The 17,762-nt window shown below is 37.2% G+C and overlaps 1 long non-coding RNA gene across 2 annotated transcripts in view; it reads left to right on the top strand.

Annotated features, from left to right (window-relative positions):
- LOC116813503 (uncharacterized) overlaps positions 1-17,762 on the top strand; it is a 54,952-nt gene that overhangs the window by 4,313 nt on the left and 32,877 nt on the right. Inside the window, exons 2-3 of one of the 2 annotated variants that reach the window (XR_009214815.1) lie at positions 6,584-6,704; positions 11,080-17,174. This is a non-coding gene — a long non-coding RNA (uncharacterized LOC116813503). Of the gene's footprint in view, positions 1-6,583; positions 6,705-11,079; positions 17,175-17,762 lie in introns of those variants that run through there. The other variant, XR_009214816.1, reaches the window with a different exon arrangement.

Raw genomic sequence — 17,762 nt, 5'->3', positions numbered from 1 at the left:
AATTTGAACTTATATCATTAGACAGTGGAGGTTTTTTAGTGAGAGAACTGACATGATCAGCCTTGATTTTCAGGAGGATATCCTGCCTTCAGTTCTTCACCCATGTCTAAAATGCCTGCTAGTAGAATACTCAGTGGACACAGATGCATAATGGTTTGGGCCTGGAGACACAAATAACAGAACTTTTTGCTTCCTGCTTTCAGAGTTTATTTTTGTAGCTATTTTGCTCAGTAGATTATAACAGCATGATAATGAGGCCATGGTCATGGTTTAAATCCCTGAGTGAGTCAGTCAGTGCAGTGGCCACAGCTGACTGTTAATCTTTGCTAGTTATCAGATGACAACATGTTATTTCTTGACCAGGAATTGGGTGAGAGAATATGACTGGTTCATCCAAAGTTAATCACCATTATTGTAGAAGCAACTCAAAGTATATGGCTATTGGTTATAGGACTATAATTTCATTTTAATGAAAATAATAGTATTATATTAGTGATGACCAAAGAGCACAACCTCAGAGAGAAACATACATTGTTTGTTCCTGGAGAAGAAGCTAGAGATTAGTAAAATTTAATTATTAGAATTCAAGGCCAAAAAATAATGAAAAACTTAATGGATGTTAGTGTAGGTAAGCATTATTAATTACTTTTTGTGTATTTAGCAATATAGGAAGTTTATTATTATGTCATAAAACTCATAGAGCTATTCATATTAAAAGTGGGAACATAATAATTGTCTTTTTATTTTTTTTTGAGACGGAGTCTCGCTCTGTTGCCCACCTCAGCTTCCTTAGTAGCTGGGATTACAGGTGCCCACCACTAAGTCCAGCTAATTTTTGTATTTTTAGTATAGACAGGGTTTCACCATTTTGGCCAGGCTGGTCTCAAACTCCTGACCTCTAGCGATCCACCCACTTTGGCATTCCAAAGTGCTGGGATTACAGGCATGACCCACCTTGCCCAGCCTTCATCTTTCATTTATAGCTTTATGAAGTTGTTTCTATTTTTGCTTCCCTCCTAGCAATCAATAAGCACGTCTGTAAAGTGAAATAGGACTCTATTAGAGGTAGAGACGTAGCATAACTGATGTTATTATTTTCTTAATTACATCTTTATCCTTTTTTATTTAACTTTTAAGTTCAGGGGTATGGTGGGCGTGGTGGCTCATGCCTGTAATCCTAGCATTTTGGGAGGCCGAGGCGGGTGGATTGCCTGAGCTCAGGAGTTCGAGACCAGCCTGGGCAACATGGTGAAACCCCATCTCTACTGAAATACAAAAAAATTAGCCAGGCGTGGCGGCGTGCACCTGTAATCCCAGCTACTCAGGAGGCTGAGGCAGGAGAATTGCTAGAATCCGGGAGGCAGAGGTTGCAGTGAGCCGAGATGGCACCACTGCACTTCAGCCTGGGCAACAGAGCAAGACTCCGTCTCTAAAAAAAAAAAAAAAAAAAGAAAGAGAAAAAGTTCAGGTGTACAAGTGCAGGTCTGTTACATAAGTAAACTTGTGTCTTGAGAGTTTGTTTTACAGATAATTTTGTCACCTGGGTATTCAGTCTAGTACCCATTAGTTATTTTTTCTGATCCTCTCCCTCCTCCCACCCTCCACTGTTCGAAAGGCCCCAGTGTGTGTTGTTCCCCTGTATGTGTCCATGTGTTCTTATCATTTAGCTCCCTTACAAGTGAGAACATGCAGTATTTGGTTTTCTGTTCCTGTGTTAGTTCGCTAAGGATAATGGCCCCCAGCTCCATCCCTGTTCCTATAAAGGACCTGATCTCATTCTTTTTTATGGCTACATAGTATTCCATGGTGTATATGTACTACATTTTTTTTTTATCCAGTCTACCATTGGTGGGCATTTAGGTTGATTCCATGTCTTTATAACAGAACAATTTCTATTCCTTTGAGTATATACCCAGTAATGGGATTGCTGGGTCAAATAGTATTTCTTTTTTTATGTCTTTGAGGAATCGCCATGGTGTCTTCCACAATGGTTGAACTAATTTACACTCCCACCAACAGTGTATAAACGCTTCTTTTTCTCTGCAACTTCAGCAGCATCTGTTATTTTTTGACTTTTTAGTGATAGGCATTCTAACTGGTGTGTGATGGCATCTCATGGTTTTGATTTGCATTTTTCTAATGATCAGTGATACTGAACTTTTTTTAATGTGATTATTAGCCACATATATGTCTTCTTTTGAAAAATGTCTGTTCATGTCTTTTGCCCACTTTTTAATGGGATGCTTTGGTTTTTTTCTTTATAAATTTGTTGAAGTTCCTTATAGATGCTGGATATTAGATTTTTATAAGATGCATAGTTTGCAAAAATTTTCTCCCATTCTGTAGGCTGTCTGTTCACTCTGTTGATAGTTTCCTTTGCTGTGCAGAAGCTCTTTAGTTTAATTAGATCCCATTTGTCAATTTTGGCTTTTGTTGCAATTGGTTTTGGCATCTTCATCATGAAATCTTTGCCCATTCCTATGTGCAAGATGGTATTGCCTAGGTTGTGTTCCAGGGTTTTTATAGTTTTGAGTTTTATATTTAAGTCTTTAGTCTATCTTGAATTAATTTTTGTATATGGCGTAAGGAAGGGATCCACTTTCAGTCTTCTGCATATGGCTAGCCAGTTATCCCAGTACCATTTATTGAATAGAGAGTCCTTTCCCCATTGCATGTTTTTGTCAGATTTTGTCAGGTACATGTGTGGCCTTATTTCTGGGTTCTGTATTCTGTTCCATAGGCCTGTGTGTCTGTTCTTGTACCAGTACTATGTGGTTTTGGTTGCTGTAACCGCATAGTATAGTTTAAAGTTGGGTATAGTGTGCTGCTTCTAGCTTTGTTCTTTTTGCTTAGGATTGCCTTGGCTAGTTGGGCTCTTTTTTGGTTCCATATTAATTTTAATATAGTTTTTTTTAGTTCTGTGAAGAGTGTCTTTGGTATTTTAATAGGAATAGCATTGAATCTAAACTGCCTTGGGCAGTATGGCCATTTTAACAAAAGGATTCTTCCTATCCATGAGCATGGAATGTTTTTCCATTTGTTAGTATCATCTCTGATTTCTTTGAGCAGTGTTTTGTAGTTCACCTTATAGAGATCTTTCACCTATGGTTAGCTGTATTTGTAGATATTTCATTCTTTTTTGGCAATTATGAATGGGATTGTGTTCCTTGATTTGGCTCTCGGCTGTTGGTGAATAGGAATGCTAGTGATTTTTGTACATTGATTCTTGTATCCTGAGACTTTGCTTTGCTGAAGTTGTTTATCAGCTTAAGGAGCTTTTGGGCCAAGACTATGGGGTTTTCTAGGTATAGGATCCTGTCGTCTGCCAAAAGGGATAGTTTGACTTTCTCTCTTCCACCCTTTATTTCTTTCTCTTGCATGACTGCCCTGGCCAGGACTTTTAATACTATATTGAATAGGAGTGGTAAAAGAGGGCGTCCTTGTCTTGTGCCAGTTTTCAAGAGGAATGCTTCCAGCTTTTGCCTGTTTAGTATGATGTTGACTGTGGGTTTGTCATAGATGACGCTTACTATTTTGAGGTATGTTCCTTCAAACCTAGTTTATTGAGAGTTTTTAACATAAAGGAGTGTTGAATTTTACTGAAAGCCTTTTCTGCATCTATTGAGATAATCATGTGGTTTTTGTCTTTAGTTCTGTTTATGTGATTAATCACATTTATTGATTTGCGCTATGTTGAACCAACCTTGCATCCCAGGGATGAAGCCTAATTGATCATGGTGGATAAGCGTTTTCTACATCTTTATCTTAATTACAACTCTGACTGCTTACAGAAGTAAAACAAGTGAATTTTATGAGATAAGAAATAAATTTAAAACTCCTAATGAACAAATGGACCTAGATATTCAATATCGATTAAACAACAGCTGTTAACATCAAAGAAAATAGACAACCAGGCATTGTATGCTTCCTGATAGAGGAACACAACACCCCCACCCCGTGAAGTTGTCTTGCTAAAAATAAAACAAAATCAGATCTGAAACTGAACATCTTCTAGTTTCACCTATCAATTTACAGGAAATAATGGAGACAGAGGAATGTATTAAACTGCACCAGGAGATTGCCGTCTGTGGAACACTTGAGAACATTCTACATGACAAAACCCAGTTTTTTCAGCATATTGCAAGGGGGATATATAGTTAAAACAAGATTAAAAGACATCAACCAAGTGCAAATAATTCATGAAATTTCATTTAGAACCTGAATTTTTTTCTTTTGCTTTCTTTCTTTTCTTTTTTTAGAAACAGGGTCTTGCTCTGTCATCCAAGCTGGAGTGCAGTGGCACAATCATAGCTCACTGCATCACTGCAGCCTTCACCTCCTGGGCTCAAGTGGTCCTCTTGGCCTCAGGCTCCTGAGTAGCTACAACCACAGGCAGGTACCACCACACCTGGCTAATTTTTAAAAAAATTTTTTTGCAGAGACAGGATTTCACTGTGTTACCCAAGCCAATCTTAAACTCCTGGTCTCAAGCGATCCTCCTGCCTTGGCCTCCCACTGTGCCTGGCCTATGGACTCTGAATTTTTTTAAAAGACTGGAAAAAACTTTTATAAGAGAATTGGAAATTTGGACAGTAGGTATTTGAGGATAATAGGGAATTATTGTTAATTTTAGGATAATAATGGTATTGTAATGATATTAAAAATAAGAAATCCTTAGTGATAAATACTAAAATAATTCTGGATGAAATGATGTGATATCTGAGATTTGCTTCAAAATAATATGACTAGCAGGACTGGCAATGGAAGACAGAAAAAAATCGCATAATAAGTTTTCACAAAGAGATTGAGTCTTCTAGCTTCCTTTCTGGTTGCCTTTCATTAAACTAGAACATCAGCAAATTCAGATAACCCTTTATCAAGCATTCATTATTTGACACATACTGTGTCAAGTGCTGTCACCTTTTTTTACCTTCTCATTCTGTGAAAAATTAGTATCATTCCATTTTACAGGTAAGAAAACTGAGCCTCAGAGGGGTTAAATGATGTGACCAAAGGGAGTGCTTCAAATTCAAGGCTAATTTTCAAATCTAGGTCTCCTGGCTCCCTGTCCAGTATTCGTTCCGCTATATGCATTTGCTCAATGATTGTATATGTATATTTGGTTTCCCCAACTAAAATCTGAGCACACTTTTATTGTAGTGCCTGGCATATAATAGGCATCATGAAGTAGTTGTATTTAACCCAACGTGGTCCCTAATAGCTCATACGTACAATGTGAAAATACAAGTATAACAGAAACTGATATTTAGTTAAGGTGACTGTATGTTCCACTATGTCTGACACTATCTCAGTTTTCCCAAGGCAGTCTTTATTTAATCTGTTGATCAGGTATGATTATTAATTACAACTCCTTTCACTCCCCACAGTATCCCAGTTTGCACTTCACATTACATAGTCTTGCTAAATTTAGTGTAACATGAATTAGACTCAGATGCACAATATGTAATGGGTGTAGAAAACCTTTAAAATCTAGACAATATATTCCTAAAGCAAAGGTGTATGTCATGACCATTCTGTAATTGCAATACTACATGTAGACATTTAATAAATGTTGGTTGAAATTAAGTTAATGAATTCCCCACTAGAAAAGAATAAATCACTCTGATATTCTCCCCAGGAAAAGATTTTTGACACCAGCTGGAATTCAGAAATAACTATTAACAATAGGAATACCAGGAATACTGAGCCCATCTTCTAATAAAGATTCATGGCAAAAAAAAATTGAGTCAAACTACCAGGGGTTTGTAAGAAAAGCATTATAATTGATATAGAAGTAATCAACATAGGCCTGATATTCAGTGCAAGAAGATAAAGTCATAGCAAGCTTCCCAACTGGAAAAAAAAGTAATCACTGTTTATGTAAAATCATATAGGAAGTGACTATAGAAATCTGGGGCAAAATCTGGGAAATTAGGAATAGCCTGCAATCCAAGATTTCCCACAATTGTGGCTTTCTGAAACAAAAGGTGGGTTTATCTTCCACAGTGTGACTGACTGCTGTATGCTTCAAATGTCTCCCTGTGCCTACGAGGATTGATTTAATCTTATCTAGATGGTGCCTGATCCAACTGCTTTCCTCCATGTCCTTTACTCTGCCAGACACTATGAAATTCAAGAAACCTCATCCTAGATCTGATGAAAGGAGATGCAAAGCTTACTATCAGCTGTGTACTGATGGTACTGCATCCCTAATTACTTCACTATCTTTCTGATTAGCATCATATAACACTAAAGTGAAAGGGAGATAGAAAAAAGCCCTGTCGTTTCCCAGAAGGGAAGAGTAAAGAAAGGATTAGCAGAAGAAATCAAGAAATAACCCAACTTTATTATTAGACTCTTTATCTTACTAGTGGGGAGAAATTTAGTTCATCCCAATACCAGAGAAAGAAAAATAAGTTTATCATGTTTATTAGCTGCATATTTTATGGGATGCCTAAAATGTTACCATGCCAATAATTTTGGAAAAGTCATTCAACTTTGAAGGCTTCAGTTTTCCCCTTGTAAAATAAAAATCCTCTATAAAGCGATCAGTAAGAATTTCTTTTTTTTTTTTTTTTTTGAGATGGAATCTCATTCTGTCACCAGGCTGAAGTGCAGTGACATGATCTCGGCTCACTGCAACCTCCACCTCCTGGGTTCAAGCGATTCTCCTGCCTCAGCCTCCCGAGTAGCGGGGATTACAGGTGCGTGCCACCATGCCCGGCTAATTTTTGTATTTTTAGTAGAGACAGGGTTTCACACCATGTTGGCCAGGCTGGTCTCAGACTCCCAACCTCATGATCCACCCGCCTCGGCCTCCCAAAGTGCTGAGATTACAGGCGTGAGCTACCACGCCCGGCCAGAGTGTAGGTTTGAAGAGGCTCAGAAGGAGCAGTTGCTGGAGATGAGGCTGGAAACAGGGATGGAACAAATGATGTAGACCCTCCAAGATATGCTAAGGAGTCTGGACTTCATGCTGCAACAGTGCTTCTTGGATCTGCAAAATAATCACCTTTTTAGATCTTGTTAAAATGCAGATTCTGATCCAGTTAGTTTGAAGTGGAGGCTGAGATTCTGCATTTCTCTGGAGCTCCAACTGATGCCTATACTACTGGTCTTGGGCACATTTTGAATGGGGGAAGCGTATTCTACAGCAAGGAACTGTTATGGTGAGATTGTTTTTAAGGAGGTTATTCTATGAGGAGATAGAAGTGAAATGGAAAGAACCAAGAGTGGTATAAAGAGAAATATTAGAAGCAATAATAAAGGTCAATCAAAAGTAAACAGTGGCGATGAAGATGGAAAGGAGGGATATCTTTAAGAGGTATTTAAGATGTAGGATGAATAGGACATGGTGACCAGGCACCTGTGATAGGTGAAGGAGAGAGAGGAGCCCACACAGTAATCCAGTAGTCTCAATTTGATTTAAGTTAATAAAATCTTACTAAATAAGCCAGGTGTGCCTCTCGCCTGTAGTCCCAGCTACTCAGGAGGCTGAGATGGGAGGATCACTTGAGCCCAGGAGTTCAACTCCAGCCTAGGCAAGATAGTGAGACACTGTCTCTTAAAAAAAAAAAAAGAAAGAAAACAAAACAAAACCTCATTAAATGCACATTGAACAACATCTCAAGGATTAAAAAAAACTGTAGAAGTACACTTCTTAGGCTAAAGCATTCAATTGCCACTTATTTAACCCTGCAATATTCTAGGGTTGATCTGCTGTGTTGTCTAACATGGTAGCACTAGCCATAGCCATACTAACCACATATGGCTATTGAAATTTAAACATATATTAATTTATTATGTTAATTAAGATTAAGTAACATTAAACATTCAGTTCCTCAGTTACACTAATCACATGTTAAGTGCTCATAGCTATATGTGACTACTGGCTGCCATTTTGCATAGTGCAGATATAAAATACTTTCACCTTAGAAGAAATTTCTATTGAACAGCACTGACAGAGGATTAGTTAGGCATCTGTATTGCAAGGAGTTGACATGGAAAACATCCCATTGTCTTTATTTTTTGTTTACTTCTTTTAAAATGTATATTTTTCTTCTTGTAAGATACTTTAATTTTTTTAATGTGATGGTCAATGAATTAAGAAATGGAAATATTTGTAAACCATATTGAAGGTAGGGAAATCTTGGCAGGCTCAACAACATGATTTTCTCTTAAGAAACAACATCATGCTTTGGAAATCCCAGAAGATCATAACACCCCTGAGGGAATGAGCTCATTTGTAAGTAAGTGTGAGAGTGATAACAGACATACTCCTCGCATGTAAGTAAGGGATAAATAAAGCTCAATTTCAAAGGCTTGTGCAACTGCCATGAGTAGCTTAGTCAAGAAGGAAGAACTGAGTATAGAGGTGTAAAGTTGGAATCTACAGGGCTTTCCTGTATAACAACGGTTAGCTTATCAATAGAAAAAGAAAGTTCTACCTCTTAGGACACTTCCAGTAACATATAAAGGAAATTCAACATAAAATGACAAACAATAAGGAAATTTATTGGCTCATGTAACTAGAAAATTCAGAAATAGATAATCAGAATTGATTAATCCAGCAGCCTAGTTGTTTTGTCAGGGACTCAGTTTCATTCTGGTTCTGTACTTCGCTGTCCATGGTATTGATTTTAACAGTGATTCCTTTCACGGACATAATATGGCTGACAAAAACAGAGCCTTTCCACATCTGAGCTAGTCTACTCCTGTATCCATTCAATAGAAGTTCTGAACTGTGCACTGATTTGAGCACCTTTTATTCATCTCTGTGGCCAGGGCAGGCCATGCTCTGATAACTTAAGTCTGACTAACCTGAAACTATCTCTGTAGCAAGGGAATGGGATTACTTGATAGGCTTGACCCAACAAAACCACATGGTTGCCACATAATAGGGAAGGGTGAAATAGATGCTGGGAAGTAATCATAATACTTAATTCTGTCGGTAGACAGAAAGTATTATTTTTTAGTTTTCGTTAACATCAACTAATTTTTGAAATCTTTATATTTTAAGTACTTTTTTTCACACACAAAAAAATAATGCTGTGGGCCAGGCGCAGTGGCTCACGCCTGTAATCCCAGCACTTTGGGAGGCCAAGGCAGGCAGATCACTTCAGGCCAGGAGGTCCAGAACAGCCTGGCCAATATGGCAAAACCCCGTCTCTACTAAAAATACAAAAATTAGCCAGGTGTGGTGGCACGTGCCTGTAATCCCAGCTACTCAGGAGGCTGAGGAATGAGAATCGTTTGAATCTGGGAGGCAGAGGTTGCAGTGAGCTGAGATCGTGCCACTGTACTCCAGCCTTGGCGACAGAGTGAAACTCTATCTCAATATATATGTATATAATGTGAAGCGTAAAAGTGAGCAAATGATGTTGATTTCAGAATCACAATGAAAATAACATAGAGATAGCATAAGGAAAAAAAATAGTAGCATGAAAGTGGTAAATTTTATATTTTCAATGTAGTCACAAAAAATGGGGGAAAATAGAATTTTTAAAATGTTACGAAGAGACGATTGAGATATATCCAGATTTTACCGTAAAACTATAGATGAGAATCTTTGAAAAAATAAATAGCACCAAAAGTGAAATAGAAGGACTCTGACCACCCCACTGTTAAAACAATACATCCATAGGAATTATTTACTTTGTAAATAGAGTTCCTGTTATAATATATAAGCATGTATTGACTTGATGACCATGATAAGGTACAACCATAAACATGTTATTTCTTATCATTTCTTCACTCATGAGACAATATTGGAGAATTTTTACCCAAGTTCACTATAAATATTACAAAAGGTTTTTTTTTTTTTTTGAGATTTTTGAGCCTCAGCCTCCCAAGTAGATGACAAAAGTTTTTGCAAACAACCAAAAGGACCCTAGATGGATGCAGGTTGCAGGAAATTTTTAAAAAATAATGATGATGCCCTCACTTTGTTTTACCTTCACTTTAAGGTTAATGATAAAATTATGGTTTCAACTATTATTTTAATGAAGCTAATATCTAAAACTGTATCTCCATTTTCAGTTACTCATTTCCAGTTGTCTATATAGCACGTATACTTGAGGGTTTCACTATCACCTCAAACTGAATATATCTAAAACAAAGTTTATACACTATCTCCTCCAACAACAAAAAACCAATTCTTTCTCTGACTTCCATTTTTCTGTCATTGGTGTCATCATTTTCCACAAATCTCCCAAGGAAGGAATGTCAAAAACATCCATGATTATTCCTTATGGTTTTCTTATTTTTAATCAATTCCTATATACTATCAATTATCAGATATTAATACATCAGTTATTTCTTTGTAATATTTCAGTTGTACTAAAATTTTATGCCAGAACTATTTTCCCTTGCTTCAATCTCTTCTGCCCTTCTCCTCCAAATTATTCGGTATGCTGCTATCAAATTAATCTTTTAAAAACACCACTTTTATTATGAGGCAGACTAAAGCATTAGTTAAGAGTGCCTGCTCTAGGTCAAATGCAGGGGTTTTATGTCAGCTCTACTACTTAGTAGCCACAGTACTAAGCATGTTCCTCATTTGCAAAACAGGAAAAATTATAGGACTTTGTTAAATATTGCAATAATTAAATGAGATAAGTATCATGCCCAGCACATAAGTAGTCAGTAAATGTTTATTGTTTTTACATTCCCCAGTCAAAACCCATTAACTGACCTTGCCTACAAAAGGTCCAAAATCCATAGCTCAAGTTTTACATTTTTCTGCATCTGCCTCTGAACCAGTTTTTTTTTTTTGTACACTTTTTACACTTTACCATTACATTGTATACACTCTCCATCTTCAAAATATTGTTATACTTTTTATCTTCCAGGGCTTTCTAACTTACTTGCATTTCTTGAGTATTGCTTGTTTCTGGAACACTCTAACTTCTTTACTTATTTGAAATGTACCCATCTAAATCAGAAGGCTGTCAACTACATAAAACAAAACAAACCAACAAAACTTAAACTGAGTTAAACAGTAAGAAAATATATTGGTCCAGCAGTAAGACAGGTTTCACATTGGCTTGATCCAGTGGCTCTACTTCTGTTTCTTTGCAGGTATCTTGGCAGTAACCTCCTCCATATATTTCCTTGGCCCTCAGCTTACATCTAACAAAATGACTCTATTGGTTCCAGGCTTCACATCCATACAACATGGTGTTGGAGGAACAGAGATGTTTTCTCTTCCTGGTGTTTTCCCAGACATTTCTTAGCTGGCATTTCAAACAAGGGTCCTGAAATTTACCCTGGTTGGGTCATGTTCTCCCCTTCCCATTCCCCATCCCCACCCCCAACCGAAAAATGATGTAAGCAGGGGAAATTGAATGTACCAATGTTAAGCCACAGCACCCTCCCCAACCCCCCCTCCCCCAATGAAGTTTGAAGTGGGATCAGCTTTCCCTAAAGTACTTCAGCTTATGGTAAAGCATATATATCCAAGTTAAAGTCTGGACGCTGTTAGTAATGGGAAGGCAAGTAATGAACGTTAGCTATGGAGCCAACAGACAGTGTCCACTCCATTGTCTTTAAGGCCCAGCTAAAGACAACCTCTTACCAATGTCAGTTTATTTATTCATTTATTTATTTATTGAGATGGAGTCTCACTCTGTCACCCAAGCTGGAGTACAGTGGAATGATCTCAGCTCACTGCAACTTCTGCCTCCCAGGTTCAAGCGATTCTCCTGCTTCAGCCTCCCAAGTAGCTGGGATTACAGGCACACACCACCATGCCTGGCTAATTTTTGTATTTTTAGTAGAGATAGGATTTCACCATGTTGGCCAAGCTGGTCTCGAACACCTGACCTCAAGTGATCTGCCTGCCTCGGCCCCCAAAGGTGTGAGCCACTGCACCTGGTCACAATGTCAGTTTCTATAAAAACTGCCTCGACCTGCTTTGTTTGCTTGTTTTGTTTGTTTTTTAATATTTATTATTATTTTTTTTTAGGGACAGGGTCTCAATCTGTTGCCCAGGCTTGAGTGCCGTGGTGCAATCATAGCTCACTGAAGTGTTGGACTTCCAGGCTCAAGCAGTCCTCCCATCTCAGCCTCCCAAGTAGCTGGGACTACAAGCATGCACCACCCTGTCTGGCTAATTTTTTATTTTTAGTAGAGATGAGGTCTCACTATGTTGCCCAAGGTGGCCTCAGACTCCTGGCCTCAAGTACTCCTCTGGCCTCAGCCTCCCAAAGCTCTGGGATTGCAGGTATGAGCCGCCATTCCCGGCCTACTGTATGTTTTATGCATATAGATATAAGTCTTGCCTCCCTAAGTATATTATAAGTCTCTTGAAGTTAAAGACATTAGATTCATACTCAGTGCTGAGCTGCAACAGAGAGCACTCAATGAAGGATAAAATAGTTTTAGCATGCATTCAGCGATATATATTTAGAAAGTGGAACTAGGTGGTTGAAAAAAGTGTATAGATGGGTGGAAGGGAATATTACAGCTCTTAGAATTGCCCTAAGGTGAGAGTAACAAAATAAGCAATGAATCCCTGGGTTCACTCAAGCAACTTCACTCCCTAAAACAAGAGCCCACAGAATCCCATTTCTGCTTTCAGAATGAGTTTGAGGCCAATATTATTTCCTTTTTTTTCTTTTTCTTTCTTTTTTTTTTGAGACGGAGTTTCACTCTTGTTGCCCAGGCTGGTTTGATCTTGGCTCACTGCAACCTCTGCCCCTGGATCAAGCGATTCTCCTGTCTCAACCTCCCAAGCTGAGATTACAAGCATGCACTACCACACCTGGCTAATTCTGTATTTTTAGTAGAGACGGGGTTTCTCCGTGTTGGTCAGGCTGGTCTCAAACTCCCAACCTCAGGTGATCTGCCCACCTCGGCCCAGCCTCCAATATGATTTTCTAATAGCTGTGTTTGATGATTATATTTATTCCTCCATCAGTAGCTTTTTTAGCCTTGAAAATATCTATTTAAGTTTCTTATTTCCTTTGGATCTATCAAAGTGTTTTTCCCCAAGTGGCACCTTGGAAAACATATTCTATTCATTTCTTTTATAACTGCTCCCTTGACCTCTTTATTGCTTCCCTAACTATTACAAGCCAAGATGCTCTTGTAAACCTGACTTAATATTGGCAGTCTTCATCCCTTGCAAATGGAAGTGATGACAGACCCACTACTTCATGTAAAAATATTTTGCTATTTCTATACAAAATATTTTATTAATGGAAACCAAGTGTTATGTATTTTACATATGTTATGACTTGAAATTTATGTTATGACTTGAAATTGGGTAATCTGATATGTCTCTAATAATAAAGGCTTCACAGTACAACTGTTGTTTGTAGATTTACAGATGGCTGGCATTTTAATTTTTTAATTTAAATTTTTAATTCAAATATGATTGACCTGAAATATTAACAAAAATTATCCTTGAATTGTTGCACTGCAAAATAAGAAAGCAAAATCAGCTATCTATGATGCAACATTTTATTTATAAATTAAGATCATTAGCACTCATCTATTGATTTTTCTCTCTATTAAACGTACTACTAATAATGAAGGGAAGGAAGGATCTTTGTAAAGTTAAATTTACCATAGCAAATAGAGGTGATAATTAATAATATGTTAAAAGCAGATTTTATTGAAAGCAGATTCAATAAACAGTAAGTGTTCAAATAACTACTACAGTTTATCTTTCTCAAACCTTAAAAAATAACATTCCAAAGTATTAGTTCTAATAGTAGTTCTGTCTTTTCCACTGGATTATTATGAACTCCTTAAAAACATGTGAAATGTCAGACGGGCACAGTGGCTAACTCCTGTAATCCCAGCACTTTGAGAGGCTGAAGCTGGCAGACCCCTTGAGTCCAGGAGTTCAAGACCAGCCTGGGCAACATGGCAAAACCCTGTCTCTACAAAAAAATACAAAAATTAGCTAAGCATGGAGGTGCATAGTCCTAACTGCTTGGGATGCTGAAGTTGGAGCGTAGTTTGAGCCCAGGAGGCAGAGGTTGCCGTGTGCCGAGATCACACCACTGCACTCTAGCCTGGGCAACAAAGAGAGACCCTGTCTCAAAAAAAAATTAAAAAGAAAAATAAAATATGTAAAATGTCTTATTTTTCTTTATATTTGTCTATTCTCTTAGCGTAGTGTCTTTTACACCACTGAATATTTGTTGAATTTAATTTAAAATCAATAAGCCCTGATAATAAGCCTACAATTGACAGGCAATGTTTTGACCCTAAAATATTGACATGTGAAAGAAAAATATCTAGGTATAGGAATATTATTTTCATTTAAAATGTCGAAGAATTTTTTCTATTGCTTTTAGCTTTTAACATAAATGTTGAAAAAATTTAAATCTATCTGGCTAAGTGAATCGATGAAACATTACTTCACATTCTAGCTCACATGCAAACGAACTTTTTTTTTTACGGAGTTTCGCCATGTTGCCCAGGCTGGCCTCGAACTCCTGGACTCAAGCAATCCACCCACCTCAGCCTCCCAAAGTGCTAGGATCACAGGCGTCAGCCACCATGCCTGGCCCAAATGAACATTTTAATTTAACTTTCTTTTTTTTTTAGAAAAAATAAAAAATGATTAAACACTTTCCTAACTCAGAGGGTAGGAGGTCATAACTGTCTACCCCAGGATATTTTTTCCTTCTTCATTCCCTATGTGTTTCTATGAAAGGACTACTCTGTTGTCACTGTGTATGTACTATGGTGATAATGATTCATACCATTTTGTGATGATGATGATGATGATGATGATGATGATGATGATGATGATAGTCCTTTAAGTCACTGTCTCACAGAATACTCAAGAAGTTAACCTCAGTGAGAAATGCTCAGATCTGTTAACCTCAGTAAGAAAGTTTTGGATAAATAACTGTGTCAACTGTAATTCCAGTAAAACACAATGGATAAGTAGTATACCTCAGGCTAAAACCTGAACTGGGTGGGAAGATCTTAATTAGTCTGAGAAGTTCAAACCAGGCTCCTAAGCCTTGGCCCAAGAATGAGTCATTATGTCAAGAAAACAGTTCTTTTGTGATGGTAAATGAGATGCCCTGTCATATGGAGGCAGGAACATGAAAGGGAAGGAAACCACGCTTTCAAAATTGAATTAATTCTTTAGGGTTGCTGTATAGTTATAATTATCTCATCATCAAAACTTGTATCTTTTATGCTTGATTTTCTTTGCTATTTTCTTTAATTTTTCTTTTATTCTAATATCTAATGAAGTTTTCAAAATAACCACCTAAATATTGTTCATATTTGGACCAGAGTTTAGTGCCCAGCATAATTCAAATTGTAACGGCACAAATCTTCCCAAGGGAAGCTGAGTAAAGGTGGAAAAATGAAGGTAGTTTAGTCAGCTTCTCCTCCTAGAGATTTTTCTTCTAGAACCTTCACTGAATGAACCTTAGAAGATTTTGTGTTTTACCTTTTATAAGAAAAGGACATTGCACTGTGGCTCAGCATATAATATTTTTATGAAGTTTATAAGATCATTCTTAAGCATGTCAACTCATGTAGTTTCCCTAAGAGAAGGAGATGGCATAAATAAATGTCAGAAAAACAAGACAAAAGATGTGGGGACATCTTTGACTATTATCATCATCTTCAATTTAATTATAGATCCCCATGGTACCTGATGATTAACTTCTACTCCACATTGTGCTGTGCTGGGTCGGTACAAAGATAACTCCCTAATGGCTTCAAGTAATAATTGGGAATATGAGATTTAACAGATTTGAAATAATAGTGGGAGATAGAAGAAGAAGATATGAAAATTTAGTTAGAGGAAAGTTTCAAGAAGTTAAAAATAAAAGAGAAATAGCATGGAGAACAGGGAGAATTGGGGATTGGTTATTTACCAATATAAATAAGAAAAAATAAAATAAATGGCTAAGGAAAAACTCCTAATATATAAAAAATGTTATATATATTATATATACTAGGGAAGCAAAGATGATACCTAGGAGGTAGATAAAGGGTAGAGAAATATGGTTTGCATTAGCATCAACCAATTAGCAAAGTGTCTTGCACAGCATTATCAACTTTATCAATTCTTCTAGGCATGTAGGCTAGAAAAACTAAGACGCACCTTTGACTCTGTCCTCCACTTCATCCCCTATACTTATACTATTCCTAAGTCTTTCTGTTTTAACCATTCTCTCTACTTTCACTCTTTTTCTTTCCTTCTCACTGTTACTACCCCAGTATAGGTCATCCTACTCCAATCTATTTTATATGTGCCTACCAGATTAATCTTTCTAATAATAAAGAAAGACATGATTTTCATCATGTCACTACTCATCCTGCTTAAGAATCTACATTGCCTAGAGTATCAAGTCCAAGCTTCTCTTTCTGAGAAGCTAGAGCTCTCCGTAAGCCAACTCTACCCAAAGATGTATAAATTTTATTTCCCATTAATGCCTAAAACATACACTTGCCTCAGGCAGAGAAAACTACCTAGGCACTTTCCCCACAATACCAAGCACATTCTTGCTTTAATGCCTGCACAGGTGTTGGCATATTGCTGAAATGACTTTACTGCTTCCCTCCCCTCTAAATTCTCTCATCTTCAAAGTTCGGTTCAAGTCCCATAGCCAGAATGAGACTTTTTCCAGTTATTCCAACTCTTAATATAGATGCCTCATATTTCTGAAATCACTCTGGCCTTACAGTTAGCGCAGACAACTACTTGCTTTTTTATGCTTTGCTAGAAAGATTGGAAACTAATTGATGACATGGGCCATGTTTTTAACTCCTTTTTTCTCCAATAGTATGTAAAATGTGCTGAGCCTTTGTTTATTCTTAGTGCTTTGACTCACAATAAAACTGAAATTTAAATTTGAAGACTGTGATTTGGGAAAAATCTTTAGAGATTTGTGTAAATTTAGACATTTATAGAGTACTTATACAGTGTAAGTTTTTACAACTTATGTTAAATAGATTTTTAAAAAATACACTATTCTTGCCGGGTGCTGTGGCTCACGCCTATAATCTCAACACTTTGGGAGGCTGAGGCGGGAGGATCATTCTAGCCTAGGAGTTCAAGACCAGCCTGGGCAACACAGTAAGACTCCATCTCTATGAAAAATACAAAAACAAAACAAACAAACAAAAAAACCTACCTGGGCATGGTGGTGTGTATCTGTGGTCCTAGCTTCTCCAGAGGCTGAGGTGGGAGGATTACTTGGGCCCAGGAGTCTGAGGTTGCAGTTAGTTAGGATAATGCCACTGCACTCCAGCCTGTGCAACAGAGCAAGACTCTGTCTCTAAATAAATAAATTAAATTAAATAATAAAATAAAATATGCTATACTCATGGCAAAAAAGAAATTCAAAAGTTTCTTTCTTTATCTCCAGCCACTCTATTCCCACTCCCACTCTCCAGAGGTAACCAGTGTTAATAATTTATTTTAAAATCATTCAGAAATTTGCTATGCATATACATGTAATTTTTAAGGCAAATGAGTTTATTATACACACATTATTTTACCAATTTGCACTTTTCTTTAAAATATATCTTGGAATCCTTTCTATATTAGTACTGTAGAATTATATCATTCTTAATGTTTTGCATACTTTACCATTTATATCAGTGTACCATATTTTATTTAACCAGTCCCCTAGTGATAGTCATTAAAGTCGTTTCCAGTTTTCTTGCTATTACAAACGATGCTACAATGCACTTTCTTTGGGTGGAGGAGGGGCTACAGTACAATGGCCCAATATTGGCTCACTACAGCCAATCTTCCTGCCTCAGTCTCC

Source organism: Hylobates moloch, unplaced genomic scaffold, assembly GCF_009828535.3.
Source record: "Hylobates moloch isolate HMO894 unplaced genomic scaffold, HMol_V3 SCAFFOLD_9, whole genome shotgun sequence".
Taxonomy (NCBI): Eukaryota; Metazoa; Chordata; class Mammalia; order Primates; family Hylobatidae; genus Hylobates; species Hylobates moloch.
This window is presented reverse-complemented; position numbering and strand designations above follow the sequence as displayed.